Genomic DNA, 14,487 nt, shown 5'->3' with positions numbered 1-14,487 from the left:
TGAAGGATTGATTTCATGATAATTTAGAGTTGCGGGATGAGGGAAAAAAACAGGGTGCAAATCAATAACAAAAAAAAATATAAAGTAAATAAATAAAAGGATAAGAGGAAAATGCTTGAATTGACGCTTAAAATGAATTTCGGTCTAGAAAAGCCACACTGCTTCGCAGGACGGGGTAGTTTAAAAGAATAACGCGAAAGGAACATGGCGGGTGCGATCATACCAGCACTAATGCACCGGATCCCATCAGAACTCCGAAGTTAAGCGTGCTTGGGCGAGAGTAGTACTAGGATGGGTGACCCCCTGGGAAGTCCTCGTGTTGCACCCCTCTCTTTTTTGTTTCGAAATCCAAATTTCCTATTCGTTCTTTATCCTGTAGTAATTTAGCTCCGTCGGAACGATTGCTTAATATTTTGCTTCTTGTCGAAGCGTGAAGGAGGATCTGAAGGCGCGAGACAAATCAGGAACGGTACGGCTCGATCAAAGCCCGGATCGTCGCTCAAATTTGTCGGCGCAAATGTATCACCGCAACTAGGGGTGGCAATTTTCGACACGACACGAACCTAACACGAAATTAATGGGTTTGGGTTGAGGTTTCGGGAATTCGGGTCAGAATCGGGTTGGACCCGATGAACCCGAAAAGAAAACCGGTCGATTTCGGGTCAACCCGTGGTGACCTGATATGACCCGATATGACCCGTTTACGAATTAAAAATAATTTAATAAACATAAAAATAATTTTATCTAACTAAACTAAGTTATTCTTTTTTTCAAAGGCATTAATTACTTAATCCTAAACGAATTTATTTAATTTGTGTGAAGTTGAAATTATTATACTTGGACAAATAATATATTATATTATTTTTCACTTTTGTATTGTTTTAATTTATTTTATATTTTGCTTGGGATAAAACACTTTTACGGTGTTTAATTTATTTTAGATTTGATTTGGAATCATTTATTTAAATTTTTATTACTTGATTATGTAATTAGTTTTGTGAGAAATTGATTTTATTAGAAATTACAGTGATAAATTAATAAATTAAAATTAAGTTTCGGGTCATTTCGGGTCGACCCGCCGCCCCGTAAACCTGAAATTTTCGGGTTCGGGTCAGCATACCTGACCCGTCACGGGTTGGCGGGTCGGGGTTCGGGTCAACAGATTTTCTGGCGGGTCTGTTGACCCGAACCCGACCCGCCAACCTGATTTGGACCCGAATTGCCACCCCTAACTGCAAGCGTGAAGGATTGATTTCATGATAATTTAGAGTTGCGGGATGAGGGAAAAAAACAGGGTGCAAATCAATAACAAAAAAAAATATAAAGTAAATAAATAAAAGGATAAGAGGAAAATGCTTGAATTGACGCTTAAAATGAATTTCGGTCTAGAAAAGCCACACTGCTTCGCAGGACGGGGTAGTTTAAAAGAATAACGCGAAAGGAACATGGCGGGTGCGATCATACCAGCACTAATGCACCGGATCCCATCAGAACTCCGAAGTTAAGCGTGCTTGGGCGAGAGTAGTACTAGGATGGGTGACCCCCTGGGAAGTCCTCGTGTTGCACCCCTCTCTTTTTTGTTTCGAAATCCAAATTTCCTATTCGTTCTTTATCCTGTAGTAATTTAGCTCCGTCGGAACGATTGCTTAATATTTTGCTTCTTGTCGAAGCGTGAAGGAGGATCTGAAGGCGCGAGACAAATCAGGAACGGTACGGCTCGACCAAAGCCCGGATCGTCGCTCAAATTTGTCGGCGCAAATGTATCACCGCAACTAGGGGTGGCAATTTTTGACACGACCTGAAAACACGACACGAGCATAACACGAAATTAATGGGTTTGGGTTGAGGTTTCGGGAATTCGGGTCAGAATCGGGTTGGACCCGATGAACCCGAAAAGAAAACCGGTCGATTTCGGGTCAACCCGTGGTGACCTGATATGACCCGATATGACCCGTTTACGAGTTAAAAATAATTTAATAAACATAAAAATAATTTTATCTAACTAAACTAAGTTATTCTTTTTTTCAAAGGCATTAATTACTTAATCCTAAACGAATTTATTTAATTTGTGTGAAGTTGAAATTATTATACTTGGACAAATAATATATTATATTATTTTTCACTTTTATATTGTTTTAATTTATTTTATATTTTGCTTGGGATAAAACACTTTTACGGTGTTTAATTTATTTTAGATTTGATTTGGAATCATTTATTTAAATTTTTATTACTTGATTATGTAATTAGTTTTGTGAGAAATTGATTTTATTAGAAATTACAGTGATAAATTAATAAATTAAAATTAAGTTTCGGGTCATTTCGGGTCGACCCGCCGCCCCGTAAACCTGAAATTTTCGGGTTCGGGTCAGCATACCTGACCCGTCACGGGTTGGCGGGTCGGGGTTCGGGTCAACAGATTTTCTGGCGGGTCTGTTGACCCGAACCCGACCCGCCAACCTGATTTGGACCCGAATTGCCACCCCTAACTGCAAGCGTGAAGGATTGATTTCATGATAATTTAGAGTTGCGGGATGAGGGAAAAAAACAGGGTGCAAATCAATAACAAAAAAATATATAAAGTAAATAAATAAAAGGATAAGAGGAAAATGCTTGAATTGACGCTTAAAATGAATTTCGGTCTAGAAAAGCCACACTGCTTCGCAGGACGGGGTAGTTTAAAAGAATAACGCGAAAGGAACATGGCGGGTGCGATCATACCAGCACTAATGCACCGGATCCCATCAGAACTCCGAAGTTAAGCGTGCTTGGGCGAGAGTAGTACTAGGATGGGTGACCCCCTGGGAAGTCCTCGTGTTGCACCCCTCTCTTTTTTGTTTCGAAATCCAAATTTCCTATTCGTTCTTTATCCTGTAGTAATTTAGCTCCGTCGGAACGATTGCTTAATATTTTGCTTCTTGTCGAAGCGTGAAGGAGGATCTGAAGGCGCGAGACAAATCAGGAACGGTACGGCTCGATCAAAGCCCGGATCGTCGCTCAAATTTGTCGGCGCAAATGTATCACCGCAACTAGGGGTGGCAATTTTCGACACGACACGAACCTAACACGAAATTAATGGGTTTGGGTTGAGGTTTCGGGAATTCGGGTCAGAATCGGGTTGGACCCGATGAACCCGAAAAGAAAACCGGTCGATTTCGGGTCAACCCGTGGTGACCTGATATGACCCGATATGACCCGTTTACGAATTAAAAATAATTTAATAAACATAAAAATAATTTTATCTAACTAAACTAAGTTATTCTTTTTTTCAAAGGCATTAATTACTTAATCCTAAACGAATTTATTTAATTTGTGTGAAGCTGAAATTATTATACTTGGACAAATAATATATTATATTATTTTTCACTTTTGTATTGTTTTAATTTATTTTATATTTTGCTTGGGATAAAACACTTTTACGGTGTTTAATTTATTTTAGATTTTATTTGGAATCATTTATTTAAATTTTTATTACTTGATTATGTAATTAGTTTTGTGAGAAATTGATTTTATTAGAAATTACAGTGATAAATTAATAAATTAAAATTAAGTTTCGGGTCATTTCGGGTCGACCCGCCGCCCCGTAAACCTGAAATTTTCGGGTTCGGGTCAGCATACCTGACCCGTCACGGGTTGGCGGGTCGGGGTTCGGGTCAACAGATTTTCTGGCGGGTCTGTTGACCCGAACCCGACCCGCCAACCTGATTTGGACCCGAATTGCCACCCCTAACTGCAAGCGTGAAGGATTGATTTCATGATAATTTAGAGTTGCGGGATGAGGGAAAAAAACAGGGTGCAAATCAATAACAAAAAAATATATAAAGTAAATAAATAAAAGGATAAGAGGAAAATGCTTGAATTGACGCTTAAAATGAATTTCGGTCTAGAAAAGCCACACTGCTTCGCAGGACGGGGTAGTTTAAAAGAATAACGCGAAAGGAACATGGCGGGTGCGATCATACCAGCACTAATGCACCGGATCCCATCAGAACTCCGAAGTTAAGCGTGCTTGGGCGAGAGTAGTACTAGGATGGGTGACCCCCTAGGAAGTCCTCGTGTTGCACCCCTCTCTTTTTTGTTTCGAAATCCAAATTTCCTATTCGTTCTTTATCCTGTAGTAATTTAGCTCCGTCGGAACGATTGCTTAATATTTTGCTTCTTGTCGAAGCGTGAAGGAGGATCTGAAGGCGCGAGACAAATCAGGAACGGTACGGCTCGATCAAAGCCCGGATCGTCGCTCAAATTTGTCGGCGCAAATGTATCACCGCAACTAGGGGTGGCAATTTTCGACACGACACGAACCTAACACGAAATTAATGGGTTTGGGTTGAGGTTTCGGGAATTCGGGTCAGAATCGGGTTGGACCCGATGAACCCGAAAAGAAAACCGGTCGATTTCGGGTCAACCCGTGGTGACCTGATATGACCCGATATGACCCGTTTACGAATTAAAAATAATTTAATAAACATAAAAATAATTTTATCTAACTAAACTAAGTTATTCTTTTTTTCAAAGGCATTAATTACTTAATCCTAAACGAATTTATTTAATTTGTGTGAAGTTGAAATTATTATACTTGGACAAATAATATATTATATTATTTTTCACTTTTGTATTGTTTTAATTTATTTTATATTTTGCTTGGGATAAAACACTTTTACGGTGTTTAATTTATTTTAGATTTGATTTGGAATCATTTATTTAAATTTTTATTACTTGATTATGTAATTAGTTTTGTGAGAAATTGATTTTATTAGAAATTACAGTGATAAATTAATAAATTAAAATTAAGTTTCGGGTCATTTCGGGTCGACCCGCCGCCCCGTAAACCTGAAATTTTCGGGTTCGGGTCAGCATACCTGACCCGTCACGGGTTGGCGGGTCGGGGTTCGGGTCAACAGATTTTCTGGCGGGTCTGTTGACCCGAACCCGACCCGCCAACCTGATTTGGACCCGAATTGCCACCCCTAACTGCAAGCGTGAAGGATTGATTTCATGATAATTTAGAGTTGCGGGATGAGGGAAAAAAACAGGGTGCAAATCAATAACAAAAAAAAATATAAAGTAAATAAATAAAAGGATAAGAGGAAAATGCTTGAATTGACGCTTAAAATGAATTTCGGTCTAGAAAAGCCACACTGCTTCGCAGGACGGGGTAGTTTAAAAGAATAACGCGAAAGGAACATGGCGGGTGCGATCATACCAGCACTAATGCACCGGATCCCATCAGAACTCCGAAGTTAAGCGTGCTTGGGCGAGAGTAGTACTAGGATGGGTGACCCCCTGGGAAGTCCTCGTGTTGCACCCCTCTCTTTTTTGTTTCGAAATCCAAATTTCCTATTCGTTCTTTATCCTGTAGTAATTTAGCTCCGTCGGAACGATTGCTTAATATTTTGCTTCTTGTCGAAGCGTGAAGGAGGATCTGAAGGCGCGAGACAAATCAGGAACGGTACGGCTCGATCAAAGCCCGGATCGTCGCTCAAATTTGTCGGCGCAAATGTATCACCGCAACTAGGGGTGGCAATTTTCGACACGACACGAACCTAACACGAAATTAATGGGTTTGGGTTGAGGTTTCGGGAATTCGGGTCAGAATCGGGTTGGACCCGATGAACCCGAAAAGAAAACCGGTCGATTTCGGGTCAACCCGTGGTGACCTGATATGACCCGATATGACCCGTTTACGAATTAAAAATAATTTAATAAACATAAAAATAATTTTATCTAACTAAACTAAGTTATTCTTTTTTTCAAAGGCATTAATTACTTAATCCTAAACGAATTTATTTAATTTGTGTGAAGTTGAAATTATTATACTTGGACAAATAATATATTATATTATTTTTCACTTTTGTATTGTTTTAATTTATTTTATATTTTGCTTGGGATAAAACACTTTTACGGTGTTTAATTTATTTTAGATTTGATTTGGAATCATTTATTTAAATTTTTATTACTTGATTATGTAATTAGTTTTGTGAGAAATTGATTTTATTAGAAATTACAGTGATAAATTAATAAATTAAAATTAAGTTTCGGGTCATTTCGGGTCGACCCGCCGCCCCGTAAACCTGAAATTTTCGGGTTCGGGTCAGCATACCTGACCCGTCACGGGTTGGCGGGTCGGGGTTCGGGTCAACAGATTTTCTGGCGGGTCTGTTGACCCGAACCCGACCCGCCAACCTGATTTGGACCCGAATTGCCACCCCTAACTGCAAGCGTGAAGGATTGATTTCATGATAATTTAGAGTTGCGGGATGAGGGAAAAAAACAGGGTGCAAATCAATAACAAAAAAAAATATAAAGTAAATAAATAAAAGGATAAGAGGAAAATGCTTGAATTGACGCTTAAAATGAATTTCGGTCTAGAAAAGCCACACTGCTTCGCAGGACGGGGTAGTTTAAAAGAATAACGCGAAAGGAACATGGCGGGTGCGATCATACCAGCACTAATGCACCGGATCCCATCAGAACTCCGAAGTTAAGCGTGCTTGGGCGAGAGTAGTACTAGGATGGGTGACCCCCTGGGAAGTCCTCGTGTTGCACCCCTCTCTTTTTTGTTTCGAAATCCAAATTTCCTATTCGTTCTTTATCCTGTAGTAATTTAGCTCCGTCGGAACGATTGCTTAATATTTTGCTTCTTGTCGAAGCGTGAAGGAGGATCTGAAGGCGCGAGACAAATCAGGAACGGTACGGCTCGATCAAAGCCCGGATCGTCGCTCAAATTTGTCGGCGCAAATGTATCACCGCAACTAGGGGTGGCAATTTTCGACACGACACGAACCTAACACGAAATTAATGGGTTTGGGTTGAGGTTTCGGGAATTCGGGTCAGAATCGGGTTGGACCCGATGAACCCGAAAAGAAAACCGGTCGATTTCGGGTCAACCCGTGGTGACCTGATATGACCCGATATGACCCGTTTACGAATTAAAAATAATTTAATAAACATAAAAATAATTTTATCTAACTAAACTAAGTTATTCTTTTTTTCAAAGGCATTAATTACTTAATCCTAAACGAATTTATTTAATTTGTGTGAAGTTGAAATTATTATACTTGGACAAATAATATATTATATTATTTTTCACTTTTGTATTGTTTTAATTTATTTTATATTTTGCTTGGGATAAAACACTTTTACGGTGTTTAATTTATTTTAGATTTGATTTGGAATCATTTATTTAAATTTTTATTACTTGATTATGTAATTAGTTTTGTGAGAAATTGATTTTATTAGAAATTACAGTGATAAATTAATAAATTAAAATTAAGTTTCGGGTCATTTCGGGTCGACCCGCCGCCCCGTAAACCTGAAATTTTCGGGTCCGGGTCAGCATACCTGACCCGTCACGGGTTGGCGGGTCGGGGTTCGGGTCAACAGATTTTCTGGCGGGTCTGTTGACCCGAACCCGACCCGCCAACCTGATTTGGACCCGAATTGCCACCCCTAACTGCAAGCGTGAAGGATTGATTTCATGATAATTTAGAGTTGCGGGATGAGGGAAAAAAACAGGGTGCAAATCAATAACAAAAAAATATATAAAGTAAATAAATAAAAGGATAAGAGGAAAATGCTTGAATTGACGCTTAAAATGAATTTCGGTCTAGAAAAGCCACACTGCTTCGCAGGACGGGGTAGTTTAAAAGAATAACGCGAAAGGAACATGGCGGGTGCGATCATACCAGCACTAATGCACCGGATCCCATCAGAACTCCGAAGTTAAGCGTGCTTGGGCGAGAGTAGTACTAGGATGGGTGACCCCCTGGGAAGTCCTCGTGTTGCACCCCTCTCTTTTTTGTTTCGAAATCCAAATTTCCTATTCGTTCTTTATCCTGTAGTAATTTAGCTCCGTCGGAACGATTGCTTAATATTTTGCTTCTTGTCGAAGCGTGAAGGAGGATCTGAAGGCGCGAGACAAATCAGGAAGGGTACGGCTCGATCAAAGCCCGGATCGTCGCTCAAATTTGTCGGCGCAAATGTATCACCGCAACTAGGGGTGGCAATTTTCGACACGACACGAACCTAACACGAAATTAATGGGTTTGGGTTGAGGTTTCGGGAATTCGGGTCAGAATCGGGTTGGACCCGATGAACCCGAAAAGAAAACCGGTCGATTTCGGGTCAACCCGTGGTGACCTGATATGACCCGATATGACCCGTTTACGAATTAAAAATAATTTAATAAACATAAAAATAATTTTATCTAACTAAACTAAGTTATTCTTTTTTTCAAAGGCATTAATTACTTAATCCTAAACGAATTTATTTAATTTGTGTGAAGTTGAAATTATTATACTTGGACAAATAATATATTATATTATTTTTCACTTTTGTATTGTTTTAATTTATTTTATATTTTGCTTGGGATAAAACACTTTTACGGTGTTTAATTTATTTTAGATTTGATTTGGAATCATTTATTTAAATTTTTATTACTTGATTATGTAATTAGTTTTGTGAGAAATTGATTTTATTAGAAATTACAGTGATAAATTAATAAATTAAAATTAAGTTTCGGGTCATTTCGGGTCGACCCGCCGCCCCGTAAACCTGAAATTTTCGGGTTCGGGTCAGCATACCTGACCCGTCACGGGTTGGCGGGTCGGGGTTCGGGTCAACAGATTTTCTGGCGGGTCTGTTGACCCGAACCCGACCCGCCAACCTGATTTGGACCCGAATTGCCACCCCTAACTGCAAGCGTGAAGGATTGATTTCATGATAATTTAGAGTTGCGGGATGAGGGAAAAAAACAGGGTGCAAATCAATAACAAAAAAAAATATAAAGTAAATAAATAAAAGGATAAGAGGAAAATGCTTGAATTGACGCTTAAAATGAATTTCGGTCTAGAAAAGCCACACTGCTTCGCAGGACGGGGTAGTTTAAAAGAATAACGCGAAAGGAACATGGCGGGTGCGATCATACCAGCACTAATGCACCGGATCCCATCAGAACTCCGAAGTTAAGCGTGCTTGGGCGAGAGTAGTACTAGGATGGGTGACCCCCTGGGAAGTCCTCGTGTTGCACCCCTCTCTTTTTTGTTTCGAAATCCAAATTTCCTATTCGTTCTTTATCCTGTAGTAATTTAGCTCCGTCGGAACGATTGCTTAATATTTTGCTTCTTGTCGAAGCGTGAAGGAGGATCTGAAGGCGCGAGACAAATCAGGAACGGTACGGCTCGATCAAAGCCCGGATCGTCGCTCAAATTTGTCGGCGCAAATGTATCACCGCAACTAGGGGTGGCAATTTTCGACACGACACGAACCTAACACGAAATTAATGGGTTTGGGTTGAGGTTTCGGGAATTCGGGTCAGAATCGGGTTGGACCCGATGAACCCGAAAAGAAAACCGGTCGATTTCGGGTCAACCCGTGGTGACCTGATATGACCCGATATGACCCGTTTACGAATTAAAAATAATTTAATAAACATAAAAATAATTTTATCTAACTAAACTAAGTTATTCTTTTTTTCAAAGGCATTAATTACTTAATCCTAAACGAATTTATTTAATTTGTGTGAAGTTGAAATTATTATACTTGGACAAATAATATATTATATTATTTTTCACTTTTGTATTGTTTTAATTTATTTTATATTTTGCTTGGGATAAAACACTTTTACGGTGTTTAATTTATTTTAGATTTGATTTGGAATCATTTATTTAAATTTTTATTACTTGATTATGTAATTAGTTTTGTGAGAAATTGATTTTATTAGAAATTACAGTGATAAATTAATAAATTAAAATTAAGTTTCGGGTCATTTCGGGTCGACCCGCCGCCCCGTAAACCTGAAATTTTCGGGTTCGGGTCAGCATACCTGACCCGTCACGGGTTGGCGGGTCGGGGTTCGGGTCAACAGATTTTCTGGCGGGTCTGTTGACCCGAACCCGACCCGCCAACCTGATTTGGACCCGAATTGCCACCCCTAACTGCAAGCGTGAAGGATTGATTTCATGATAATTTAGAGTTGCGGGATGAGGGAAAAAAACAGGGTGCAAATCAATAACAAAAAAATATATAAAGTAAATAAATAAAAGGATAAGAGGAAAATGCTTGAATTGACGCTTAAAATGAATTTCGGTCTAGAAAAGCCACACTGCTTCGCAGGACGGGGTAGTTTAAAAGAATAACGCGAAAGGAACATGGCGGGTGCGATCATACCAGCACTAATGCACCGGATCCCATCAGAACTACGAAGTTAAGCGTGCTTGGGCGAGAGTAGTACTAGGATGGGTGACCCCCTGGGAAGTCCTCGTGTTGCACCCCTCTCTTTTTTGTTTCGAAATCCAAATTTCCTATTCGTTCTTTATCCTGTAGTAATTTAGCTCCGTCGGAACGATTGCTTAATATTTTGCTTCTTGTCGAAGCGTGAAGGAGGATCTGAAGGCGCGAGACAAATCAGGAACGGTACGGCTCGATCAAAGCCCGGATCGTCGCTCAAATTTGTCGGCGCAAATGTATCACCGCAACTAGGGGTGGCAATTTTCGACACGACACGAACCTAACACGAAATTAATGGGTTTGGGTTGAGGTTTCGGGAATTCGGGTCAGAATCGGGTTGGACCCGATGAACCCGAAAAGAAAACCGGTCGATTTCGGGTCAACCCGTGGTGACCTGATATGACCCGATATGACCCGTTTACGAATTAAAAATAATTTAATAAACATAAAAATAATTTTATCTAACTAAACTAAGTTATTCTTTTTTTCAAAGGCATTAATTACTTAATCCTAAACGAATTTATTTAATTTGTGTGAAGTTGAAATTATTATACTTGGACAAATAATATATTATATTATTTTTCACTTTTGTATTGTTTTAATTTATTTTATATTTTGCTTGGGATAAAACACTTTTACGGTGTTTAATTTATTTTAGATTTGATTTGGAATCATTTATTTAAATTTTTATTACTTGATTATGTAATTAGTTTTGTGAGAAATTGATTTTATTAGAAATTACAGTGATAAATTAATAAATTAAAATTAAGTTTCGGGTCATTTCGGGTCGACCCGCCGCCCCGTAAACCTGAAATTTTCGGGTTCGGGTCAGCATACCTGACCCGTCACGGGTTGGCGGGTCGGGGTTCGGGTCAACAGATTTTCTGGCGGGTCTGTTGACCCGAACCCGACCCGCCAACCTGATTTGGACCCGAATTGCCACCCCTAACTGCAAGCGTGAAGGATTGATTTCATGATAATTTAGAGTTGCGGGATGAGGGAAAAAAACAGGGTGCAAATCAATAACAAAAAAATATATAAAGTAAATAAATAAAAGGATAAGAGGAAAATGCTTGAATTGACGCTTAAAATGAATTTCGGTCTAGAAAAGCCACACTGCTTCGCAGGACGGGGTAGTTTAAAAGAATAACGCGAAAGGAACATGGCGGGTGCGATCATACCAGCACTAATGCACCGGATCCCATCAGAACTACGAAGTTAAGCGTGCTTGGGCGAGAGTAGTACTAGGATGGGTGACCCCCTGGGAAGTCCTCGTGTTGCACCCCTCTCTTTTTTGTTTCGAAATCCAAATTTCCTATTCGTTCTTTATCCTGTAGTAATTTAGCTCCGTCGGAACGATTGCTTAATATTTTGCTTCTTGTCGAAGCGTGAAGGAGGATCTGAAGGCGCGAGACAAATCAGGAACGGTACGGCTCGATCAAAGCCCGGATCGTCGCTCAAATTTGTCGGCGCAAATGTATCACCGCAACTAGGGGTGGCAATTTTCGACACGACACGAACCTAACACGAAATTAATGGGTTTGGGTTGAGGTTTCGGGAATTCGGGTCAGAATCGGGTTGGACCCGATGAACCCGAAAAGAAAACCGGTCGATTTCGGGTCAACCCGTGGTGACCTGATATGACCCGATATGACCCGTTTACGAATTAAAAATAATTTAATAAACATAAAAATAATTTTATCTAACTAAACTAAGTTATTCTTTTTTTCAAAGGCATTAATTACTTAATCCTAAACGAATTTATTTAATTTGTGTGAAGTTGAAATTATTATACTTGGACAAATAATATATTATATTATTTTTCACTTTTGTATTGTTTTAATTTATTTTATATTTTGCTTGGGATAAAACACTTTTACGGTGTTTAATTTATTTTAGATTTGATTTGGAATCATTTATTTAAATTTTTATTACTTGATTATGTAATTAGTTTTGTGAGAAATTGATTTTATTAGAAATTACAGTGATAAATTAATAAATTAAAATTAAGTTTCGGGTCATTTCGGGTCGACCCGCCGCCCCGTAAACCTGAAATTTTCGGGTTCGGGTCAGCATACCTGACCCGTCACGGGTTGGCGGGTCGGGGTTCGGGTCAACAGATTTTCTGGCGGGTCTGTTGACCCGAACCCGACCCGCCAACCTGATTTGGACCCGAATTGCCACCCCTAACTGCAAGCGTGAAGGATTGATTTCATGATAATTTAGAGTTGCGGGATGAGGGAAAAAAACAGGGTGCAAATCAATAACAAAAAAATATATAAAGTAAATAAATAAAAGAATAAGAGGAAAATGCTTGAATTGACGCTTAAAATGAATTTCGGTCTAGAAAAGCCACACTGCTTCGCAGGACGGGGTAGTTTAAAAGAATAACGCGAAAGGAACATGGCGGGTGCGATCATACCAGCGCTAATGCACCGGATCCCATCAGAACTCCGAAGTTAAGCGTGCTTGGGCGAGAGTAGTACTAGGATGGGTGACCCCCTGGGAAGTCCTCGTGTTGCACCCCTCTCTTTTTTGTTTCGAAATCCAAATTTCCTATTCGTTCTTTATCCTGTAGTAATTTAGCTCCGTCGGAACGATTGCTTAATATTTTGCTTCTTGTCGAAGCGTGAAGGAGGATCTGAAGGCGCGAGACAAATCAGGAACGGTACGGCTCGATCAAAGCCCGGATCGTCGCTCAAATTTGTCGGCGCAAATGCATCACCGCAACTAGGGGTGGCAATTTTCGACACGACACGAACCTAACACGAAATTAATGGGTTTGGGTTGAGGTTTCGGGAATTCGGGTCAGAATCGGGTTGGACCCGATGAACCCGAAAAGAAAACCGGTCGATTTCGGGTCAACCCGTGGTGACCTGATATGACCCGATATGACCCGTTTACGAATTAAAAATAATTTAATAAACATAAAAATAATTTTATCTAACTAAACTAAGTTATTCTTTTTTTCAAAGGCATTAATTACTTAATCCTAAACGAATTTATTTAATTTGTGTGAAGTTGAAATTATTATACTTGGACAAATAATATATTATATTATTTTTCACTTTTGTATTGTTTTAATTTATTTTATATTTTGCTTGGGATAAAACACTTTTACGGTGTTTAATTTATTTTAGATTTGATTTGGAATCATTTATTTAAATTTTTATTACTTGATTATGTAATTAGTTTTGTGAGAAATTGATTTTATTAGAAATTACAGTGATAAATTAATAAATTAAAATTAAGTTTCGGGTCATTTCGGGTCGACCCGCCGCCCCGTAAACCTGAAATTTTCGGGTTCGGGTCAGCATACCTGACCCGTCACGGGTTGGCGGGTCGGGGTTCGGGTCAACAGATTTTCTGGCGGGTCTGTTGACCCGAACCCGACCCGCCAACCTGATTTGGACCCGAATTGCCACCCCTAACTGCAAGCGTGAAGGATTGATTTCATGATAATTTAGAGTTGCGGGATGAGGGAAAAAAACAGGGTGCAAATCAATAACAAAAAAAAATATAAAGTAAATAAATAAAAGGATAAGAGGAAAATGCTTGAATTGACGCTTAAAATGAATTTCGGTCTAGAAAAGCCACACTGCTTCGCAGGACGGGGTAGTTTAAAAGAATAACGCGAAAGGAACATGGCGGGTGCGATCATACCAGCGCTAATGCACCGGATCCCATCAGAACTCCGAAGTTAAGCGTGCTTGGGCGAGAGTAGTACTAGGATGGGTGACCCCCTGGGAAGTCCTCGTGTTGCACCCCTCTCTTTTTTGTTTCGAAATCCAAATTTCCTATTCGTTCTTTATCCTGTAGTAATTTAGCTCCGTCGGAACGATTGCTTAATATTTTGCTTCTTGTCGAAGCGTGAAGGAGGATCTGAAGGCGCGAGACAAATCAGGAACGGTACGGCTCGATCAAAGCCCGGATCGTCGCTCAAATTTGTCGGCGCAAATGTATCACCGCAACTAGGGGTGGCAATTTTCGACACGACACGAACCTAACACGAAATTAATGGGTTTGGGTTGAGGTTTCGGGAATTCGGGTCAGAATCGGGTTGGACCCGATGAACCCGAAAAGAAAACCGGTCGATTTCGGGTCAACCCGTGGTGACCTGATATGACCCGATATGACCCGTTTACGAATTAAAAATAATTTAATAAACATAAAAATAATTTTATCTAACTAAACTAAGTTATTCTTTTTTTCAAAGGCATTAATTACCTAATCCTAAACGAATTTATTTAATTTGTGTGAAGT

General features: G+C 39.6%; 12 non-coding genes across 12 annotated transcripts; all 12 read left to right on the top strand.

The window, feature by feature from the left end:
* Positions 1–209: 209 nt before the first annotated feature.
* On the top strand, positions 210–328 carry LOC140027358 (5S ribosomal RNA). The gene has a single exon (XR_011831305.1). It is a non-coding gene; the product is annotated as a 5S ribosomal RNA (ribosomal RNA).
* Positions 329–1,450: 1,122 nt separating this feature from the next.
* On the top strand, positions 1,451–1,569 carry LOC140027357 (5S ribosomal RNA). Its single transcript, XR_011831304.1, has one exon. It is a non-coding gene; the product is annotated as a 5S ribosomal RNA (ribosomal RNA).
* A 1,135-nt stretch (positions 1,570–2,704) lies between these two features.
* On the top strand, positions 2,705–2,823 carry LOC140027356 (5S ribosomal RNA). The gene has a single exon (XR_011831303.1). It is a non-coding gene; the product is annotated as a 5S ribosomal RNA (ribosomal RNA).
* Positions 2,824–3,945: 1,122 nt separating this feature from the next.
* LOC140030731 (5S ribosomal RNA) lies at positions 3,946–4,064 on the top strand. Its single transcript, XR_011834650.1, has one exon. It is a non-coding gene; the product is annotated as a 5S ribosomal RNA (ribosomal RNA).
* A 1,122-nt stretch (positions 4,065–5,186) lies between these two features.
* On the top strand, positions 5,187–5,305 carry LOC140027355 (5S ribosomal RNA). The gene has a single exon (XR_011831302.1). It is a non-coding gene; the product is annotated as a 5S ribosomal RNA (ribosomal RNA).
* Positions 5,306–6,427: 1,122 nt separating this feature from the next.
* Positions 6,428–6,546, top strand: LOC140027354 (5S ribosomal RNA). Its single transcript, XR_011831301.1, has one exon. It is a non-coding gene; the product is annotated as a 5S ribosomal RNA (ribosomal RNA).
* Positions 6,547–7,668: 1,122 nt separating this feature from the next.
* Positions 7,669–7,787, top strand: LOC140027353 (5S ribosomal RNA). Its single transcript, XR_011831300.1, has one exon. It is a non-coding gene; the product is annotated as a 5S ribosomal RNA (ribosomal RNA).
* A 1,122-nt stretch (positions 7,788–8,909) lies between these two features.
* LOC140027352 (5S ribosomal RNA) lies at positions 8,910–9,028 on the top strand. The gene has a single exon (XR_011831299.1). It is a non-coding gene; the product is annotated as a 5S ribosomal RNA (ribosomal RNA).
* A 1,122-nt stretch (positions 9,029–10,150) lies between these two features.
* LOC140031484 (5S ribosomal RNA) lies at positions 10,151–10,269 on the top strand. Its single transcript, XR_011835406.1, has one exon. It is a non-coding gene; the product is annotated as a 5S ribosomal RNA (ribosomal RNA).
* Positions 10,270–11,391: 1,122 nt separating this feature from the next.
* Positions 11,392–11,510, top strand: LOC140031483 (5S ribosomal RNA). Its single transcript, XR_011835405.1, has one exon. It is a non-coding gene; the product is annotated as a 5S ribosomal RNA (ribosomal RNA).
* A 1,122-nt stretch (positions 11,511–12,632) lies between these two features.
* On the top strand, positions 12,633–12,751 carry LOC140030166 (5S ribosomal RNA). Its single transcript, XR_011834080.1, has one exon. It is a non-coding gene; the product is annotated as a 5S ribosomal RNA (ribosomal RNA).
* A 1,122-nt stretch (positions 12,752–13,873) lies between these two features.
* LOC140030165 (5S ribosomal RNA) lies at positions 13,874–13,992 on the top strand. The gene has a single exon (XR_011834079.1). It is a non-coding gene; the product is annotated as a 5S ribosomal RNA (ribosomal RNA).
* Positions 13,993–14,487: the final 495 nt, after the last annotated feature.

The sequence above is a fragment of the Coffea arabica genome, chromosome 11e (assembly GCF_036785885.1).
Source record: "Coffea arabica cultivar ET-39 chromosome 11e, Coffea Arabica ET-39 HiFi, whole genome shotgun sequence".
Lineage (NCBI taxonomy): Eukaryota > Viridiplantae > Streptophyta > Magnoliopsida > Gentianales > Rubiaceae > Coffea > Coffea arabica.
This window is presented reverse-complemented; position numbering and strand designations above follow the sequence as displayed.